The sequence below is a fragment of the Schistocerca piceifrons genome, chromosome 3, assembly GCF_021461385.2.
Source record: "Schistocerca piceifrons isolate TAMUIC-IGC-003096 chromosome 3, iqSchPice1.1, whole genome shotgun sequence".
NCBI classification, from domain to species: Eukaryota; Metazoa; Arthropoda; class Insecta; order Orthoptera; family Acrididae; genus Schistocerca; species Schistocerca piceifrons.
In genome coordinates this window covers 869,162,933-869,181,438 of record NC_060140.1, presented here as the reverse complement: position 1 = coordinate 869,181,438, position 18,506 = coordinate 869,162,933, and the positions used below count along the sequence as shown (strand labels likewise).

Sequence of the window (18,506 nt, the reverse complement as noted above, 5' to 3'; positions counted from 1 at the left end):
CGCAATTAACACCAGGCTGACCCTTGACAGGATGTTCGACGGGCGTTTCATAGGACGCGGAGGACGCATAAATTGGCCAGCCCGTTCTCCTGATCTTACACCTCTGGACTTCTTTCTGTGGGGTACGTTAAAGGAGAATGTGTACCGTGATGTGCCTACAACCCCAGAGGATATGAAACAACGTATTGTGGCGGCCTGCGGCGACATTATACCAGATGTACTGCGGCGTGTACGCCATTCATTACGCCAGAGATTGCAATTGTGTGCAGCAAATGATGGCCACCACATTGAACATCTATTGGCCTGACATGTCGGGACACACTCTATTCCACTCCGTAATTGAAAACGGAAACCACGTGTGTACGTGTACCTCACCCCTCATGGTAATGTACATGTGCGTCAGTGAAAAAGACCAATAAAAAGGTGGTAGCATGTGGACGTAATGTGCTGTTCCAGTCTCTTCTGTACCTAAGGTCCATCACCGTTCCCTTTGGATCCCTACGTAATTCGGTGCTCTCCGATACAGACGATCGAACAGCGGAGGAGTGGTACTCAAGCGTCAACTTTAGGTTACAATATCTCCGGATGTAATTAACATTTTACAATGCAACAAACGGCACTGATTACGTATTTGTTTGTATGTTCAGGTGTGCTAACAAAACTAACGGGGTTCCATTTAAAAAAACGTAGGTTTTTGTTAAAAAACATACTTCCGTGCAGTTTTTTATGGTTTGTATTAACCAGTTACACTAGCCCCTCTCCTCACGTTCGGTCTGTGGAAACAATTCGTCAGTATTTGATGTGGTTTAAGAAATATATCCAGCGGTAATGTTAGGTGACTCACCCTGTATAAGAATACACATAATCCTAAAATTACGATACTGCATTACTGAGCAAATATCTGACAAAGCAGCCGCGCTCCGAAAGTGGCTATGTTTGGCCACATGGATGGGGCGCGAAGCGCGGTCTGCGAAGGCGGCTGAATGGGACTTGGACGTGAAGGCGTTTGGAGCGAGGACGGGGTAGCGACAACGGAGAGTAACAGCCGAGTAGGTCTGTGTTGTGGCCGCAAGGCCTCTGTGGATCCGGAGGTTCGTTGCGTGACGAGTAGCCGTAGCACGTGACGCGTGCTTCGGTGGCGGTTAGTAAAGGCAATGTCAATAAAACTCACCAACAGCAGTATACTTTAAGATCTTATTTTATTGTATTCTGAAAGCAACCAGTATCTGCACTTCATTGTGCCATCTTCAGGCCCCATACGCTTCTATACAAATAAACGAACTTGTCGTATAGCGCCATAAATCACGGGATGTCGTGAATTCGAATTGTTATACAATTACTTCACACAAAGACGTAACAGCAGTTGCTCACACCGGTATCACGTTTCAGCTGATTTTGCGATATGTCCGCATTTTTCATCTACTAAGTCGCTCAATTGTTGCAGCATGTTGTCTTTCATTCTTCTTATTTCGTCCATAAAAAGTTTTATCATATCTTACCTCTCATTACTAAATTTAATATCTAAGTCACTTATTTCTTTTCGCGAGGTTTTGTTTGAAATTTCTATTATACCTCTCACAGCTGTTATTTCCTCTTTTACAGAACTTATTTCACTACTTACCGTATTCGTCCCGGAACTAATTTCACTGCTTACTGAATTCATAATTTCGATTTTCATAGAGCTAATCTCAACGTTACGGATTTTGTGATTCAAATGGTGAAGCAGATCGAAAGTAGCATTGTTACGTGCAAGTGGTTCAAATGGCTCTGAGCACTATGGGACTTAACTGCTGTGGTCATCAGTCCCCTAGAACTTAGAACTACTTAAACCTAACTAACCTAAGGACATCACACACATCCATGCCCGAGGCAGGATTCGCACCAGCGACTGCAGCGGTCGCGCGGTTCCAGACGATAGCGCCTAGAACCGCTCGGATACCCCGGCCGGCTGTTACGTGCAGATACTGGCTAATGATTATTATGGGGTCTAGTTATTTGGTTACTCTCGGTTCAACACGAAGGGCAGATGTCATCACGTGGCATAAGCTCTTATAATTTAAACGGTGTGTGATGACACAGTACTTGAAGGATCTATGATAATAAACAAAACTGATGTGGAAATCATCGAAACGTTCCCGTAAAAACGAGGTGTTTTACGTTAATGAAATATTGTACGAATTATAACATCGACGTTTCTGTATAATTCACAATCCACTAACTATGCAAAAACGATTATGTTATTGATTGCATGTTGTACCTGCGTAAGTAGCATACATTTATCACACATTGCTAAGAATTTCCTGCTTTTCATTTATTTCAAGCATATTAAGATCACCGAAAGACGGCCAAACAAACGTAGCAATTTTATGTCTGGAAGTGATCACAATCTTCTCACTAACGAAAGTCAAGGCTCGAATTATAATCCTTTGTACCTCCGGTTAAAAAACACGTATCTGTTAGTACACATTAATTACGCTAGTTAATTATAAACCTATAGCGTATCATAATGAAACAGTGCTTTTAACTGCAGTAATTACTCACCTGACAGTCAGTTTCATTCACAATGCAAATTTGTTGCAGATTGTGAAACCAAAGAAGAACTGATTGGATTGTCGGTTCTTTTACGCCTTCTAATTCATCTGTGACCTCTTTAAATGCTCTCAGAAAATGCGCAATTTTTCCTGCAAGCTCATTATCATATCTTTGCAATCTGTAAGCGGAGTCCTTTTCCGTCAGCAAAGCAGCAACTTCGTTATACTGAGTGTGTAAGGATTCCACCATAGTGTACAAGCTGTTCCAGCGTGTGCAGACCTCTTGTTTCAACGATGATTTCAAAGACGACCGGAGGCCACTTTTCTTAATATACCTGACAATGCATTTTGCAGTATTTACTGTTGATGCGATGTTCGATGCATGATTTAACAAGAAGTTCTCTTCATCGAAAGTGTGGCTAAGTGCTGTGTTTATACAATGAGCAGCACAAGGAATCCTTTCGTGATTTCCCAAAGCCTTTATTACATTGGCACCCTGGCCGGAGACAAAAACAAAACTGTGTAACATGTCCGGCGAACTATCCCAATCAGCCATCCTTTCTTCAATTTGTTTCATAATATTTACTCCCGTCTTCTTAACGTCCGGAGATCTTGTTGTAAATAAAACATTGCTCACATGAGACCCATCTGTGTTAATGTAATCTGTTGAAAGCGTCAAATAGTGCACCTGATTATGCGAATCAGTCCACATATCAACTGTAGCAGCACATGTTTTATTAATAATTTCCGCAATAACAGAAGGCATTAAGCTGTTTCGTATTGCAGCAGCTTGTTCTTTGACATGTCTGCTTATAGTAGATAGATGTGGCATGACATCTGCCACGTTAACTTCGACATAATGCGCACCTAGATGTACTAATTCTTGGCCTAGTTCTCCGAAACCTTCACCGGAAACAGCATTAAAAGGTCTCATATCTTTAGCACACATTGCAACACACTTTGCTGTAATACTATTTTTTATTACTGCCGGTATCCCTGAAAGATCTGTATCTTTGTGAGGTTTCTTGCAACTGTGTTTCTTTAAATGAGTGGTTCCCGACTGGAAACACAATAATTTGGAGCAGTTTATGCACGATACGTACCCCGTAGACGCACTGTTTTCATCTACAACCAACAGAAATGTACGCTATACTTGGATTTTTAGACCTTCCCCTTTCTTCAATGTGTAAACATTGGTTTCAATCTTACGTCTTACTGCACTGGCTTCCTTGCGCTGTATGACTGCAGAGAGAGGCACACCATAAATGAGAAGCCCGTACTGGCTGCAGTCTCACACGTGTAAAGTGTTTGAAGTTACGTGCTGCGTATTCGGTCACGGCGTCTATGCTCGGTCACTGGAACTAGTGCGGGCAGCCTATCCAGTTAGGGTGTGCTCGCCCCATCTCGTATTTTGTGCTCGCTTACGCGGTCATGCAGGACCCTAGTACATAACAAGAGCTCTGCAGCCAGCAATAGTCAAGTAATAAGGCACGTATTCACCATTGAGGACACGGTAGGATCCGAGCGTCTTCCACGTTCTGCCATTTCAGTGTGAAGACACATAATGTGCATCCACACAACGTGTGGCATGTAGCTGAAAATATATCATGATTGGCAAAAGGTTCCGGATTAGTCCGCCAGTCGGATCTCCAGGCCGAGGGTAGGATGGGGGATGACGACGAGAAAAAGATGGAATAACCAACGACGGGACAACATTCTGAGAGTCGGATTATGGAATGTCACAAGTTTTGACGTAGTACGAAAGCTAAAAAATCTAAAAATGGAAATGCTGAGGCTTCATACAGGTGTATAGTGGATTAGTGACGTGAAGTGGCAAGGAGATAAGGATTTCTGGTCAGACGAATATAGGATAATATCAACAGCAGCAGAAAACTGTATAATGGGGATAGGACTCGTTATGATTAAGAAGGCAGGAAAGAGGGTGAGCTACTGTGATCAGTTCATTGATTAGGTTATTCTCATCGGTTTCGATAGCAAACAAACGCCCATCATCATAATTCAGGTATACATGCCATTGTAGCAAGCAGAGGACAAAGAGAGAGAGAAAGTACGTGAGGATATCGAACGCGAATTCGGTATTGGAGTTTGGTAGTAGGAATGAGACAGGAGAAAGACGAAATCAATTCTCCAATAAATTTCAGATGCAACAGCGAATACTCTATTCAAGGATCACAAGAGGATGGGTTGTACTTGTAAAAGACCCAGAAACACGGAAGGGTTTCAGCTGCATTAACATCACGGACAGACAGAGATTCTGAAGTCGGGTATTGGATTGTAAAGCGTGCGTAGCTGCAGATATAGACTGAGAACACAATTTAGTAATGATGGAGAGTAGCCTAAAGTTTAAGAGAATAGCCGAAAAGAATCATTGTGGAAGGACATGGGATACTGAAGTACTGTGGGAAGACAAGACGCGTTTGGAGTTCGCAGAGTATGGGATACTGCAGCTCAGATGAAGAGGAGTGGACATCTCTAAAAAGAGAAATCACCAGTGTTGGTCAGACAAACACAGGTACAAGGAAGGTAACTGCGAATAAACCTTGGGTAACAGATGAAATGATCGACGAAAGAAGGCAGTATAAAAATATTCAAGAGGAGATAGGAATATAGCACCTTAAATTGCTTAGTAATGAAGTAGCAAATGCTTGCCAATCAAAGCAAAATCTGCAGGAAAGATGTGGAGAAATTGCAAAAGAAGCGATTGTTGGAACGACTCATTCAGATTATAGAAAAGTCAGAAAAGCTCTCCGTGGACTTAAAAGCAAGGATGTTAACTTTAGGAGTACAGCACTGTATGATAGTGAATCGTGGATAGTGGGAAAACCTCAACAGAAGGGAACCGAAGGGTTTGAGATGTCGTGCTGCTGAAGAACGTTGAAAATCAAATGGACTGATAAGGTAAGAGAAGAGGTGGTTCTCCACAGAAACAGCGAAGGAAGAAAAATACGGAAAACACTGACAAGAAGAAGATACAGGATGATATAAGAAGTGTGAAGGAATAAGGGAACAACCTCCATCGTATTAGAGGGAACTGTAGAGAGTAAAAACTGTAGAGGAAGACAGATATTGGAATACATCCAGCAGATAATTGAGGACATAGGGTGAAAGTGCTGCTCCGAGATGAAGAGGATTGCACAGGACAGGAAATCGTGTGGGGCCGCATCAAACCAGTCAGGAGACTGATGACTCATAGACAAAAGGAAAGTTGTTGTGTTTTTGCTGTTTCCATATTTTACCCATGGCCTGTACATCACTACAAACGTAGAAGTGTGTTAGGACCCCTGTTGTTCACGTTGTATTAGTATACTCTGATGGAGGCAATATTAACAGTCCTCAGATATTTCGCAGATAATTCAGTTATCTATAATGAAGTACTTCCTGAAAAAGCTGCTTAAATATTGAGTTTGATCTTGATATGATTTCAAAGTAGTGCAAAGATTGACGACTTGTTCAAAATTTTCAAAAATGTAAAATTACGTACTTCACAAACCGAAAAGAATATACACTCCTGGAAATTGAAATAAGAACACCGTGAATTCATTGTCCCAGGAAGGGGATACTTTATTGACACAATCCTGGGGTCAGATACATCACATGATCACACTGACAGAACCACAGGCACATAGACACAGGCAACAGAGCATGCACAATGTCGGCACTAGTACAGTGTATATCCACCTTTCGCAGCAATGCAGGCTGCTATTCTCCCATGGAGACGATCGTAGAGATGCTGGATGTAGTCCTGTGGAACGGCTCGCCATGCCATTTCCACCTGGCGCCTCAGTTGGACCAGCGTTCGTGCTGGACGTGCAGACCGCGTGAGACGACGCTTCATCCAGGCCCAAACATGCTCAATGGGGGACAGATCCGGAGATCTTGCTGGCCAGGGTAGTTGACTTACACCTTCTAGAGCACGTTGGGTGGCACGGGATACATGCGGACGTGTGTTGTCCTGTTGGAACAGCAAGTTCCCTTGCCGGTCTAGGAATGGTAGAACGATGGGTTCGATGACGGTTTGGATGTACCGTGCACTATTCAGTGTCCCCTCGACGATCACCAGTGGTGTACGGCCAGTGTAGGAGATCGCTCCCCACACCATGATGCCGGGTGTTGGCCCTGTGTGCCTCGGTCGTATGCAGTCCTGATTGTGGCGCTCACCTGCACGGCGCCAAACACGCATACGACCATCATTGGCACCAAGGCAGAAGCGACTCTCATCGCTGAAGACGACACGTCTCCATTCGTCCCTCCATTCACGCCTGTCGCGACACCACTGGAGGCGGGCTGCACGATGTTGGGGCGTGAGCGGAAGACGGCCTAACGGTGTGCGGGACCGTAGCTCAGCTTCATGGAGACGGTTGCGAATGGTCCTCGCCGATACCCCAGGAGCAACAGTGTCCCTAATTTGCTGGGAAGTGGCGGTGCGGTCCCCCACGGCACTGCGTAGGATCCTACGGTCTTGGCGTGCATCCGTGCGTCGCTGCGGTCCGGTCCCAGGTCGACGGGCACGTGCACCTTCCGCCGACCACTGGCGACAACATCGATGTACTGTGGAGACCTCACGCCCCACGTGTTGAGCAATTCGGCGGTACGTCCACCCGGCCTCCCGCATGCCCACTATACGCCCTCGCTCAAAGTCCGTCAACTGCACATACGGTTCACGTCCACGCTGTCGCGGCATGCTACCAGTGTTAAAGACTGCGATGGAGCTCCGTATGCCACGGCAAACTGGCTGACACTGACGGCGGCGGTGCACAAATGCTGCGCAGCTAGCGCCATTCGACGGCCAACACCGCGGTTCCTGGTGTGTCCGCTGTGCCGTGCGTGTGATCATTGCTTGTACAGCCCTCTCGCAGTGTCCGGAGCAAGTATGGTGGGTCTGACACACCGGTGTCAATGTGTTCTTTTTTCCATTTCCAGGAGTGTAGTATCCTTTGACGCCAATATCAAAGATTCAGTTAGGATCAGTCAACAAAATGGCTCTGAGCACTGTGGGACTTAACATCTGAACAATGCTTTAGTGTTTCTGATACTTACCAAATAGGACCAATAGCGAATGCCGAACGTTTACAAAGAAGGCGAGCACGACTGGTCACAGGTTCTTTTGAGGGCAGGAGAGTGTCACAGAGATGGCGAAGAAACAGCACTGGCAGACGCTTGAAGGTAGACGTAAACTATCCTGAGAACGCCTACCTACAAAGTCTCAAGAGCAAGCTTTAATTAAGCAAATCAAGGATGTACTACAACCAGGGCAAATTTGAGATGATTTTTGCCTCAGAGCGGTTTGTCATTTGGCTCTCCCACCTCCTTTATCCCTTGTATACTTTCGCCCTTGTCAGTTTCTCAACTAACAGGTGTAAGCACTGTGTACAAATCTTGTACGTCGGTCCCCCTTGGCGCCCACTCAGCTTGGCACCCGCAGTGGCCGTTAATGACTTTGCGGTACGTTCCGCATAGAAATCTCACAGTTGTGTCGCCTCTAGCGCCTGTCTCGGCTTGTGTCGTTTGGGCCTCAAAGCCGCCGTAACTAAAACACTTGACGTTATCGCTCCCGTGGAGACAAGATTAGACTACTTATAGCGCACACAGAAACGTTTAAACAGTTATTTCTGCCGCATTCCTTGCGCGAATGGAGCGAGAAGAAACGCTAATAAGTGATATAACTGGATGCCCTTTGCCACACACTTCACAATGGTCTGCAGCGTGTAAATGTAGATCCTGATGTAGATATACACTGAAGATTCAAAGAAAATTATACACATGCCTAATCTCATGTAGGACTCCCCATTGCACGCAGAAATTCCTCAACACGACGTGGCATGAACTCGTCTAATGTCTGCAGTAGTGCTGGAGGGATATGACACATGAATCTTGCACGGCTGTCAATAAATCCGTCAGAGTACGAGGGAGCGGAGATCTCTTCTGAACAGCACGTTGCAAGGCATCCAGATAAGCTCAATGCTATTCATGTCTGGGGAGTTTGCTGGCCAGCGGAAGTGTTTAATCTCAGAAGAGAGTTCCTGGAGCCAGTCTGTAGTAATTCTGGACATGTGTACAAATGTGTGTGAAATCTTATGGGAATTAACTGCTAAGGTCATCAGTCCCTAAGCTTACACACTACTTAACCTAAATTATCCTAAGGACAAACACACACACCCATGCCCGAGGGAGAACTCGAACCTCCGCCGGGACCAGCCGCACAGTCCATGACTGCAGCGCCTCAGACCGCTCGGCTAATCCCGCGCGGTTGGACATGTGTGGTGTCGCATTGTCCTGCTAGAATTGCCCAAGTCACACGGATGAACAATGGACATGAATCGATGCAGGTGATCAGACGGTATGCTTACGTACGTTTCAGCTGTCAGAGTTGTATCTAGACGTATCAAGGACCCATATCAAAACAACTGCCCACGCCCGGCATCATTAAGGAGCCCAAACGAACTTGAACAGTCCCCTGTTTATAGGAACACTCCATGGATTCTTAAAGTTGTCTCCTCCATATCCGTATATGTGCATCCCCTGGATGCAATTTGAAACGAGACTCGTCCGACTAGGCAACATGTTTCCAGTCAATGTTTGGTGCCAGCGGGCCCAGGCGAGGCATATAGCTTTGTCTCATGCAATCATCAAGGGTACACGAGTGAGCCTTCGGCTCCGAAAGCCAATATCGATGATGTTTCGTTGAATTGTTCGCACACTGAGGCTTGTTGATCGTCCAGCATTGAAATCTGCAGCAATTTGCGGAAGGGTTGCACTTGTCTCATTGAACGATTCTCTTCAGTCGTCGTTGGTCCCGTTCTTGCAGGCTCGTTTTCCAGCAGCACCGACATCGGTGGCTTTATGTTTTACCACAGTCCTGACATTCACGGCACACTCTTGAAATGGTCATACGGGAAAAGCCCCACTTCATTGTTACCTTGGAGATGCTGCGTCCCATCGATCGTGCGCCCACTATAACACCACGATCAAACTCATTTAAATCTTGATAAACTGCCGTTGCTGCAGCAGTAACCAATCTAACAACTGCGCCAGACACTTGTCTTACACAGGTGTTGCCGACCGCTGCACCGTCTTCTGCCTGTTACATATGTCTGTATTTACATATGCATGCCTTACCAGTTTCTTTGGTGCTTCAGTGTAGAAAATTCTGTCATGCCATTAAAGGTGACAATGAAATTCACTTACAGTAAACGGGCCCTTTCACAACAGACGAAGCAGAAGCATTACTTTAGTAAAACTGCAGCATGCAAAACGACATACAAATAGTGTATGGGTAAGCTATAGAGGTATAAGGACAGCAAGAATGTACATATCCCAGAAATTATGAGGCTGCATTACTGAACAAACATCCGTTACTGAAGAAACTTCTGAGAAAGCAATTAATAGGATTGAGCCGTACCGCGTTTCGATACCTCGCATCATGCTCTGGAAGTGGTTATCATTGGCCAGATGGAGAGGGTGCAAGGCACGGTCCGTGAAGACGCGGTGAAGGGAGTTGACGTGAAGAGATGTGGAGTGAGGACGGGGGATCGAGGGAGGGTTAATGACAACGGAGATTAACGGCCGGTAGGTCTGTGTTGTGGTCATCAGGGCCCGTTCTGTGGATCCAGGGGAGGGTAGCCGGAGCACGTGGGGTGTGCTTTGGTGGCGGTTAACAAAGGCAACGTCAACGGATAAAAGGGGAACAATCCAACAAGCCCGTAGACATTGCTCGTTAGTTTCTCTGATATTCTTCCGTCAGACAACGCCTTGGGGAGCAGTTCTACTACACGCACGCAGGACGGCAACCTTTCTGCATTACAACGGCTTAGCAACTTTGAAAACTCTGCTCGCTGTTAATGCTTCGTGCTCACCAAGTACAAGTGCGTGACGATATCGTCGTGCGCGTGTTTGGCAGTTTTTTTCTGAACCCTTTCGCACTACGTTTGCTCCGCCGCACTTCGAGTTGTGCTTTCGAACTACTAATTCCGTCCCACTGAGGATTGGGTAGTAAAAGTATTAACGATCAGATCTCGATCACTGTGCAGCCTTCCCAGCGTCAATTGGCGTTAATGTAGGCGTGTCTTAGGTGTGTTTAATTTTGTGTTGCTTCTTTTAAGAGCGCTGCTGTGCGGATTGTGTATTTTGTGACTGAGTATTTGAAGGTGTGTTTCCTTACTGCTTTAGGTCCTGAAGAAATTTTACTAATTGTTTATTCCTTCGTTAATAAACTTCGTAAGCACGCTTGTATACAGACTTACGTTGCGTATAGCTGAGAAAATGTATTTAATCACGCTGCAGCCCCAAATTACTTTTATCACCTTGCCGATAAACCAGCTGTTATGCCAACATTCAAAATATTAAGTCCCATCGGGAATTAATTATCATCCATTGTCTCTGAAGTATTTTCAGCAGTGTTTAAGTTTGACAAGAGTTCTGGTCTATCATCATTTAAATGTATGATCTTGTTAATTGGCCGCATGTTGAACGAATCTTTCATGGTGTGAGAATTCACCCGTGTTTGATGCCTGCATTTTAATTAGTATGTAAATTCACCCACGTTTGACGCCTGCATTTTGATTAGTAAATTTTGTCTTGTTTAGTTTTGGAAAGGTTATTGAACCTTCCTGATGTTTTCAGATAATTATTACAATTTTTTGTCTTGATGTGTGATAGAGTGAGACGCTAATCCTGTAATTGTGGGTTTCTGTAGTGATTTTTGACAGTGTATATACTAACATGGTATCTGTTCTTTCGGACATGTCAGAAAGAACAGATATCATCTTAGTATATATATATATATATATATATATATATATATATATATATATATATATATTCACCGGCCACTTGACCATCTTCGTCTGTGCGAATGCACAAACAGTGCCCGAACTCTTACGGGAATCGGCAGCGCGCCGCGAGTAATGAGTATAATGGGCGGGGGCACTACGAATGTAGTGCGCGACAATACGTTGATAATGTGGGTTTCTTGGGAGGCGTGTCAGAGATAAATCCCTGGAGTCGCGCTATCCTCTGTGTCCTCGGTGGCTCAGATGGATAGAGCGTCTGCCATGTAAGCAGGAGATCCCGGGTTCGAGTCCCGGTCGGGGCACACATCTTCATCTCTCCCCGTTCACGTATGTCAACGTCTGTAAACAGCTAAAGGTGTTCATTTCATTGTGTAGGTGCCTTATAAAATATCTTAGTGCACTTAATTTGGTCAGTGAAATAATTGCCGCTTTCTCTGAGATTTCGGAGGCAGTTCCACCAGTGGGCTACCTCGTGGCTGTGTAATATATTTGGAGGCGCACCAGCTTCGTTCTGACCTGAGGTTTAAAGTAAATTGCCAAGTTCCGGTATTGTGCGCTCTTCAATGACTTAAAGGTAATTTGATCTTGGAACGGGATCCGCAATGTCAGTAAATGTTCATGTGTTTGCATCTATGTGCTAGAGAGGCAGAGCCAATTTACTTAGTATGTCAGTTTGTGAGGTGTCTCGAGTCTTCTAGACACATTGGGGCATCTTATCGGCCACTGGGTGGCTTTTTCATAAACAGGGCTTGTTGCACGCGTGATTTTGATGTCTTTGAACAATTTATCCTATACCAGATGTAATGAATTCTAATTGCTTTCCTTAAAGCAAGTACGGAAATTTGATTATTTGGTCACAAAAGTACTGACCTCTTTAAATAACTTGTTTTAAATCAGGGAATAATATTGTAGTTCATTGTAAAGCAGGCACTTGCGTGACTCTTCAATATTCGATCCCAAACAGGGAGGACGACGGTTGAATCCCGCGTCCGGCCATCCCGATTGAGGTTTTCCGTGATTTCCCTAAATCGCTCCAGGCAAATGCCGGGATATTTCCTTTCACATGGCACGGCCGACTTTCTTCCCCATCCTTCCCTAACCCGATGAGACCAATGACCTCGCTGTCTGGTCTCCCTCCCCAGACAACACCCCCCCCCCCCCAAACAGGGTTAATGTGTTTCATGACTATTTAAAAGGAAATATCAATGTTCAGTATTAACTTGCCTGAATACAATGTTTAATAAATGCAATTATAACTTGTTTAGGTCACGAATGACCTTCAGTACTTTGTTGTCCCAGTCCTTCCGAGCTAAAGGCAAACAGGCACGGAAAAGTGTACCAAACTTGGTTAGGTCATCATTGAGTTTGAGAAAAATACTGTTACGTCTTAAGAGTGGTAATGGGATACTGTGCCAGTGAAGCAGAACTACGTGCTTAACACTCAAATGTGCGCAGCGCCCTACGACATGGCATTCCGTTCTGCAGAAAAACAAGTTTAGTAAGACGTATAAACGTGCAATGAGTAAAAAAAATGATTTCTCGGTAGGGAATCTCCTTGGTACATTTTTAAAACATATAAAATTGACTCTTTCAAGATTAAAGAGCGCGAAGTTCAAAATCGTGAGACTAAGGGTATTAATGAGTTTCACAGGGCAGTACACTATCTCGTTGAAAGTATACGGCACCAATATGGAGTGAGGAACTGACCACTGGATGTCACGAGAGGCGGACACGCCAGTATAAAAGGAGATGAGGAGTACAATGTTGTCCGTAGGGAAGCAGTAACAACAGAGCGGGTCTGTCAGGAGTACAAGGTAACTTCAAACGTGCACTAGTGATTGGATGTCACCTGAGTAACAAATCCACCACGGACGTTCCGAGCCTTATAAAGCCGCCCAAGTCGACTGTTGGTGATGTGACTGCGAAATGGAGACACGAAGGAACAATCACAGACAAACCTAGGCAGGGAGACCCCACGTACTGACGGACAGAAGTCGCTGAGCATTCCGGAGGGCTGTTGTGACAAAATCGCATGAAATCAGTTGTAGGGATCACTCGTGAGCCCCAAACTGTTACTATCTGTCCAGGTACCACAATCACCGTGCGTAGTAAGTTAAATAGTATAGGGTGTAGTGGTCGAGCAGGTCTCCATAACCCACACATTTGTGTAGTGAGTGCTAAGCGAAGCTTACAGTGTAAAGAACGACGCCAGCGGACATTAGATGAGTGGAAACGAGTGATTCGGAGTGAGAAATCACGCTATATCCTATGCGCAGTCCCAAGGAAAGTCTCTAGTTTGCTGAATACCTGGAGAAAATTACCTACCATCATGTATAGCACTGGTAGTGAAGCACAGAGGGAAGTGGTTTTGTATCAACATGACAATGCACCCTGCCATAATACAGTATCTGGGACGCACTTGTTTGTGGTAAGTAACATTCGTGAAACGGTCTGGCCTCCTCAAGGTGGAATGCCTCTGGGATGAGTTGCAACTTTGCTCCAGACCCCAGCGTTCAACATCATGCACTTCTCTCGTTTCAGATATTCAGTAACAGCTGGCTGCCATTCCTTCAAAGACATTCAGACACCTCCTTGAAAGTGTCCCCCAGCAGAATTCAAGCCATCATAATGGTGAAGTGTGGACGTACCCCATACTGACGTCCTCTAATAGGTGTCCAGATACTTTTGACCGGCTAACGTAAACACCAAGGTCTAATCAGATGATGTAAATACCAAGGCTTTGTATCAGAGAATTATGCTGTATCAACATAAAATAACATTTTGTCCTTTTCCCGAAAAAATAAAAACATTAGGGACATTTAAGAAACAGTTAAAACTGAAACTAGTGTCTAACAGTAGTTTCTATAGCGTAAAGGAAAATATAAATAATTCACATTAACCATATAGTTTATGTGAAAGGCATAATAAAAACATTACATATATTCTTGAGCAAAATCTTTCACAAAACAGGGGCTGCACTCTGTGAGGCTGGAAACTCCTACTAATTCATCAGCATACAGACCAATGACCTGTGGCGGCTACGTAATCGTGAGAATAATCCGCTGAATCCAATAGCGGACTCACGTCGGCGGAAGGTGCCGCATCAGCTTGAAATATAACCTGATGACTCCCTGAAACGGTGGTTTTGCCTCCTGCTGGCGAGATGGGCACATCCCGTCGATATCTCAACTATTAGAGATGGGGGTGACCATCACGTGTGTTTTGACTCACACGTCGTTTCGGGAAGACCTCGATCCCTCCCAGACCACTGCACGCGCTGTCCCTTCAGGTGGTCCGCGTTGTCGGGTGCTGTGTACTCGTGCTGAATGTTCAACCTGGTCCACCGGTAAGTAGGCCTTCAGATCCGTGTGACTGTGCAGTCCCTTGCAGCTTCCGCCCTGGACCGGAGTCGTGTTGGGAAACCATCGGTCCACTCATCGTCGCTGGCTGCTGTACTGATACCAATAATAGATGCTGGACTCCACCAGCCTTGGCTTCAGGTCGCTGGTAGTATCGTAAGGCAGCAAGTACAAGACCGACACTAGAACGATCTCACACACAAGATGTCACCGTTTACAAGTCTAACTCTCGCTAGTCGTTGTTGTGTAGCATTGCAGGAGAAACGAAAGCGGTTAGGTCTGTACTGTTCTATCCATCTTTCGCTGTTTCTCGCAGTCTTAAGAGGGCTGTTCTCCCTCCTCCAGTAACTGTGTTGCAATGTTTACGCTTCCCGACTAGCAGATAGTGACACTTCCTCGTGAATGGGTAACGCCGGCTGGTTAGAAAAAATTGTACTCTCTTGTTCCAATACTAGTTTTGTCGCATAATAAAGATTATTTCTGCTACTTCTGTGTTTCGAGAGTTTCAGATCAGTCACGTACGCAGCATATTGTTATCTGTGTGGTAAATACGCAACGTACTACAATTACACGACCACGTCTTCGAAACTCCCTTTCCGACGTATAAGTTTGAAATGTGGCTCAAAAGTGCCGACAAACTTCCTCTGCAGAAATGCAAAGCTTGGCGACAGCAAATCCAGTGCCCAGAAGATGATTTGACGTGTATATTGATTTAATTATGTCATATTGCCTCCAGATTTCGCCACAATTCTGCCAAGCGCCACCACTTTACCTGTGGCACAGTGGGAAGGCCGTCACACCCGTTCTTTCCCATATTTCAACTCTTCAGAAAGGTGCACTCCGCTCTTTCTCACATTTCACCCCTTCATAACGGTCCACCCAACGTTGAAATCACACGGTTTTTTAGTGGATGGCTGAGGAAGCGATTTCAGACACACCATCCCTCAGAATCGATACGCAAAAGGATCGACGGGGGTGACATGGGGCGCTGATTCCCACACATTTCACAGTATAAAACGATATATTTCAGCAAGAGGACGACGTTCTTGACAATCTCTGACTCTGCTCACAGCCCCAGACGTTTAAAGCTCTCTCTAAGAAAGTTGTGGGGTTGCATCCACATTGAACATGGTCAAAGCATTTGGAGTACAGTGCGACCACTATTTTTGCTCTCCTGTATAAGTTGGAAACACTAGGAACTGTTCTGAATTATTAGACTAATTTTGAATCCGATACGAAGTAGCAGAGCAGCCTTACGCTTTTTCAACCCTCCCGTTTCACATGCTGCTGTGGCTTGGTCACGGAGGGATGTGACATTGACACAGACATCAATACAATAGCGAAGGGCCCGTGTAAAACGCCACAGTTTGTGGCAATACCCTCGGTGGCACCTGCCTAAATTTATTGCGAATTTTAAAAATGTTCCTTGTCCAGAGAAAAACCTGCGAAGTAGCCCTAGGCGCTTAGGCGCTCACAGGCGGAAACCACTTGGGCACTCCTTTAAACCAGTCGTACTCACAAATGTGTGAATGTCACCACGAACGAACTGCAGAACGTGGAGTCTTTTCGTAGTCTCATGAGCAGTCAGTGCCATCTAAATTACGTTGCAGAGGAACGCCCTGGCTCTCTACGTGAAGTCTATATAAGAATTAATTACAGGAGCTTCGTTACAGGCAACACATACTTCTCTCAGCAATATATAGCTTTCTGTACACAAGGCAAACATTCAGGATGGGACGCTAATTAGTGACACATATTTAGACAAAATGTTATGTAAAAAAAATCTATTCCTCTGTATGCGCTGTAGGCTTTTATGAGCTTCGGGTGGTATATTCCCCGTACTGGCTCTATGCGTTTACAGGGTGAGAGGAAACAAGTTTTGCGTATCTGGTAAAAATTATGAGCCTTAATCCACCATATATTCCATGTGTCTATCGCTATAGCAATTAGAACAAGATCAGTTTAGTTATTTCTGTTTCATTTTATTTTATCTTTGAGTTCAGAAATACAGCGCACTCTTGCCATCTTCAACGCTCGCTAGGTAAAACTCAGTTCGATTGCTCCTCTGCCGTCCCCATGTCTCTTGAATCTTGTAATGGCCTAAGCTGTCATATAACACGGTGTCCTTTCGTGTCGTTTGCAAACAGTTCCTCAGTTTTTGCGCTTCCAGCGACTTGACACAACGGCGTCGTCGTCGTCGACGTCTTCGTCGTCGTCCACAAACGAAAACTCTGAAAAAAAAGAGATGTAATGAGGAAGGGCTCCTGCGAGTTCCTCAGACATCATGATATACCTTCGAATTGTTCGCAAACAGCCGCCATCTCCTCATACTTTGCGCTTCAAGCGACTTGCACACGGTTTGTTTTGTTTTGCTTTAGGGCGCCAAAAACAGCTGCTGTCATACGCGCCCAAGGCAAAACTAGAGAACACGAACACGAAGTGGAGTTAAACGACTGTGTGTCAGTCCCATTGAAAAGAACAAGAAAAAGCTAAAACACTGTGGAGACATCCTCGTCGTACTGACACAAATCCAATGCCCTACAGAAAGAAAAGTGCTCTGACACCACAGCGTACCTTTGCAAACAGCACTGACGCCGCCATCTCCTTAATTTTTGCGATTCCAGCGACTTGCATAAGGCTGCGGAGTCCTCTTCGTACTCAAATAAATCTACGGCTGTGAAAAAAAGAGTAGATGAGAAGAAGTTTTACTGCGTGGATGCTCGTAAGTGCTTAGGAACCGCGGCGTACCTTTGTATAGTCCGCATACAGCACCGAGACGACCACCGCATCAACTTTTGCGCATCCAGCGACTTGTATACGGCGGTCGCGTCATCCGAATATGGTCCCTTCTGCAGTACGCAGTTTACTCACAGCGACGTGTTTCTGAAACTCTGTGTAAGAAGGCTCCCATCGTCTTTCCTTATATAGAAGTATGACAATGCTTAGCGTGGTTTCCGTGGAAACTGCTCTGACGTCATTTTTTCACCCATTGTCCATCACAATTCCACATGCCTATATCGATACTAAGCAGCCACTCGTGAAAGATGAAGAAAGAAAATATGCACTGGCTCACCCTTTGATTCTATGTTCGATAGCTACACTCAGAATTTGACGATTTTAATCCCCAGATAGTTTTTACTTATCTTACAGAGACTATTCTGTACACCGCATTTTTAATCGCCTTACCCTCTCTAGAACTGTAGCAATGCGAACCTCGCTTTTAACGAGCATTCGTAGCAGCGTCATACGTAATATTGTAAACCTTTAATATTGTTGAGAAATGTGGAAGAATACTTAAGACGCAAGACCGCGTCACGGTGCTTGGTTTGTTGTGTAAAAAGTCATCATCTTTCTAAAAATAGCTTGTCAAAGAGAGCGGAAAAGATGACAGAGTTTCAGGGAACCCTGTTGCCCTTGGGATCAGGCAACAGCACCTAAAAGGGAGACCAAGTAACTATACTCATCGATATGACGATGCATCTGCAAGAAAAGTGCACTATTGCAGGTGACGGTTACATAAAACCAGTCAGATAACTGATGACCCCTCCCCACAAATAATGTAATTAGCATCATTTATAGTAGCCAACATATGAGACTGCTAAACGGAGAACTGTGGTTCGACCCTGGTTACTGTAAAACTGTTAACGCAGTTTGGAAGACAGCTGTGGGGCTACGTAGCGTCCCTGCGGCACTCATACCCAGAGACAGCTAAGGCAGAGAATGAGGCTGCGGTCTGTCACCATCCTAGTGACCTGTCAGACTATGGACTTCACTTTATGAAGATGTCAGTTCCTGCGTCGGTTTGT

At 45.1% G+C, this 18,506-nt stretch overlaps 1 non-coding gene across 1 annotated transcript; it reads left to right on the top strand.

The window, feature by feature from the left end:
• Window positions 1-11,569: 11,569 nt before the first annotated feature.
• On the top strand, window positions 11,570-11,643 carry Trnat-ugu. The gene has a single exon. It is a non-coding gene; the product is annotated as a tRNA-Thr (tRNA).
• Window positions 11,644-18,506: the final 6,863 nt, after the last annotated feature.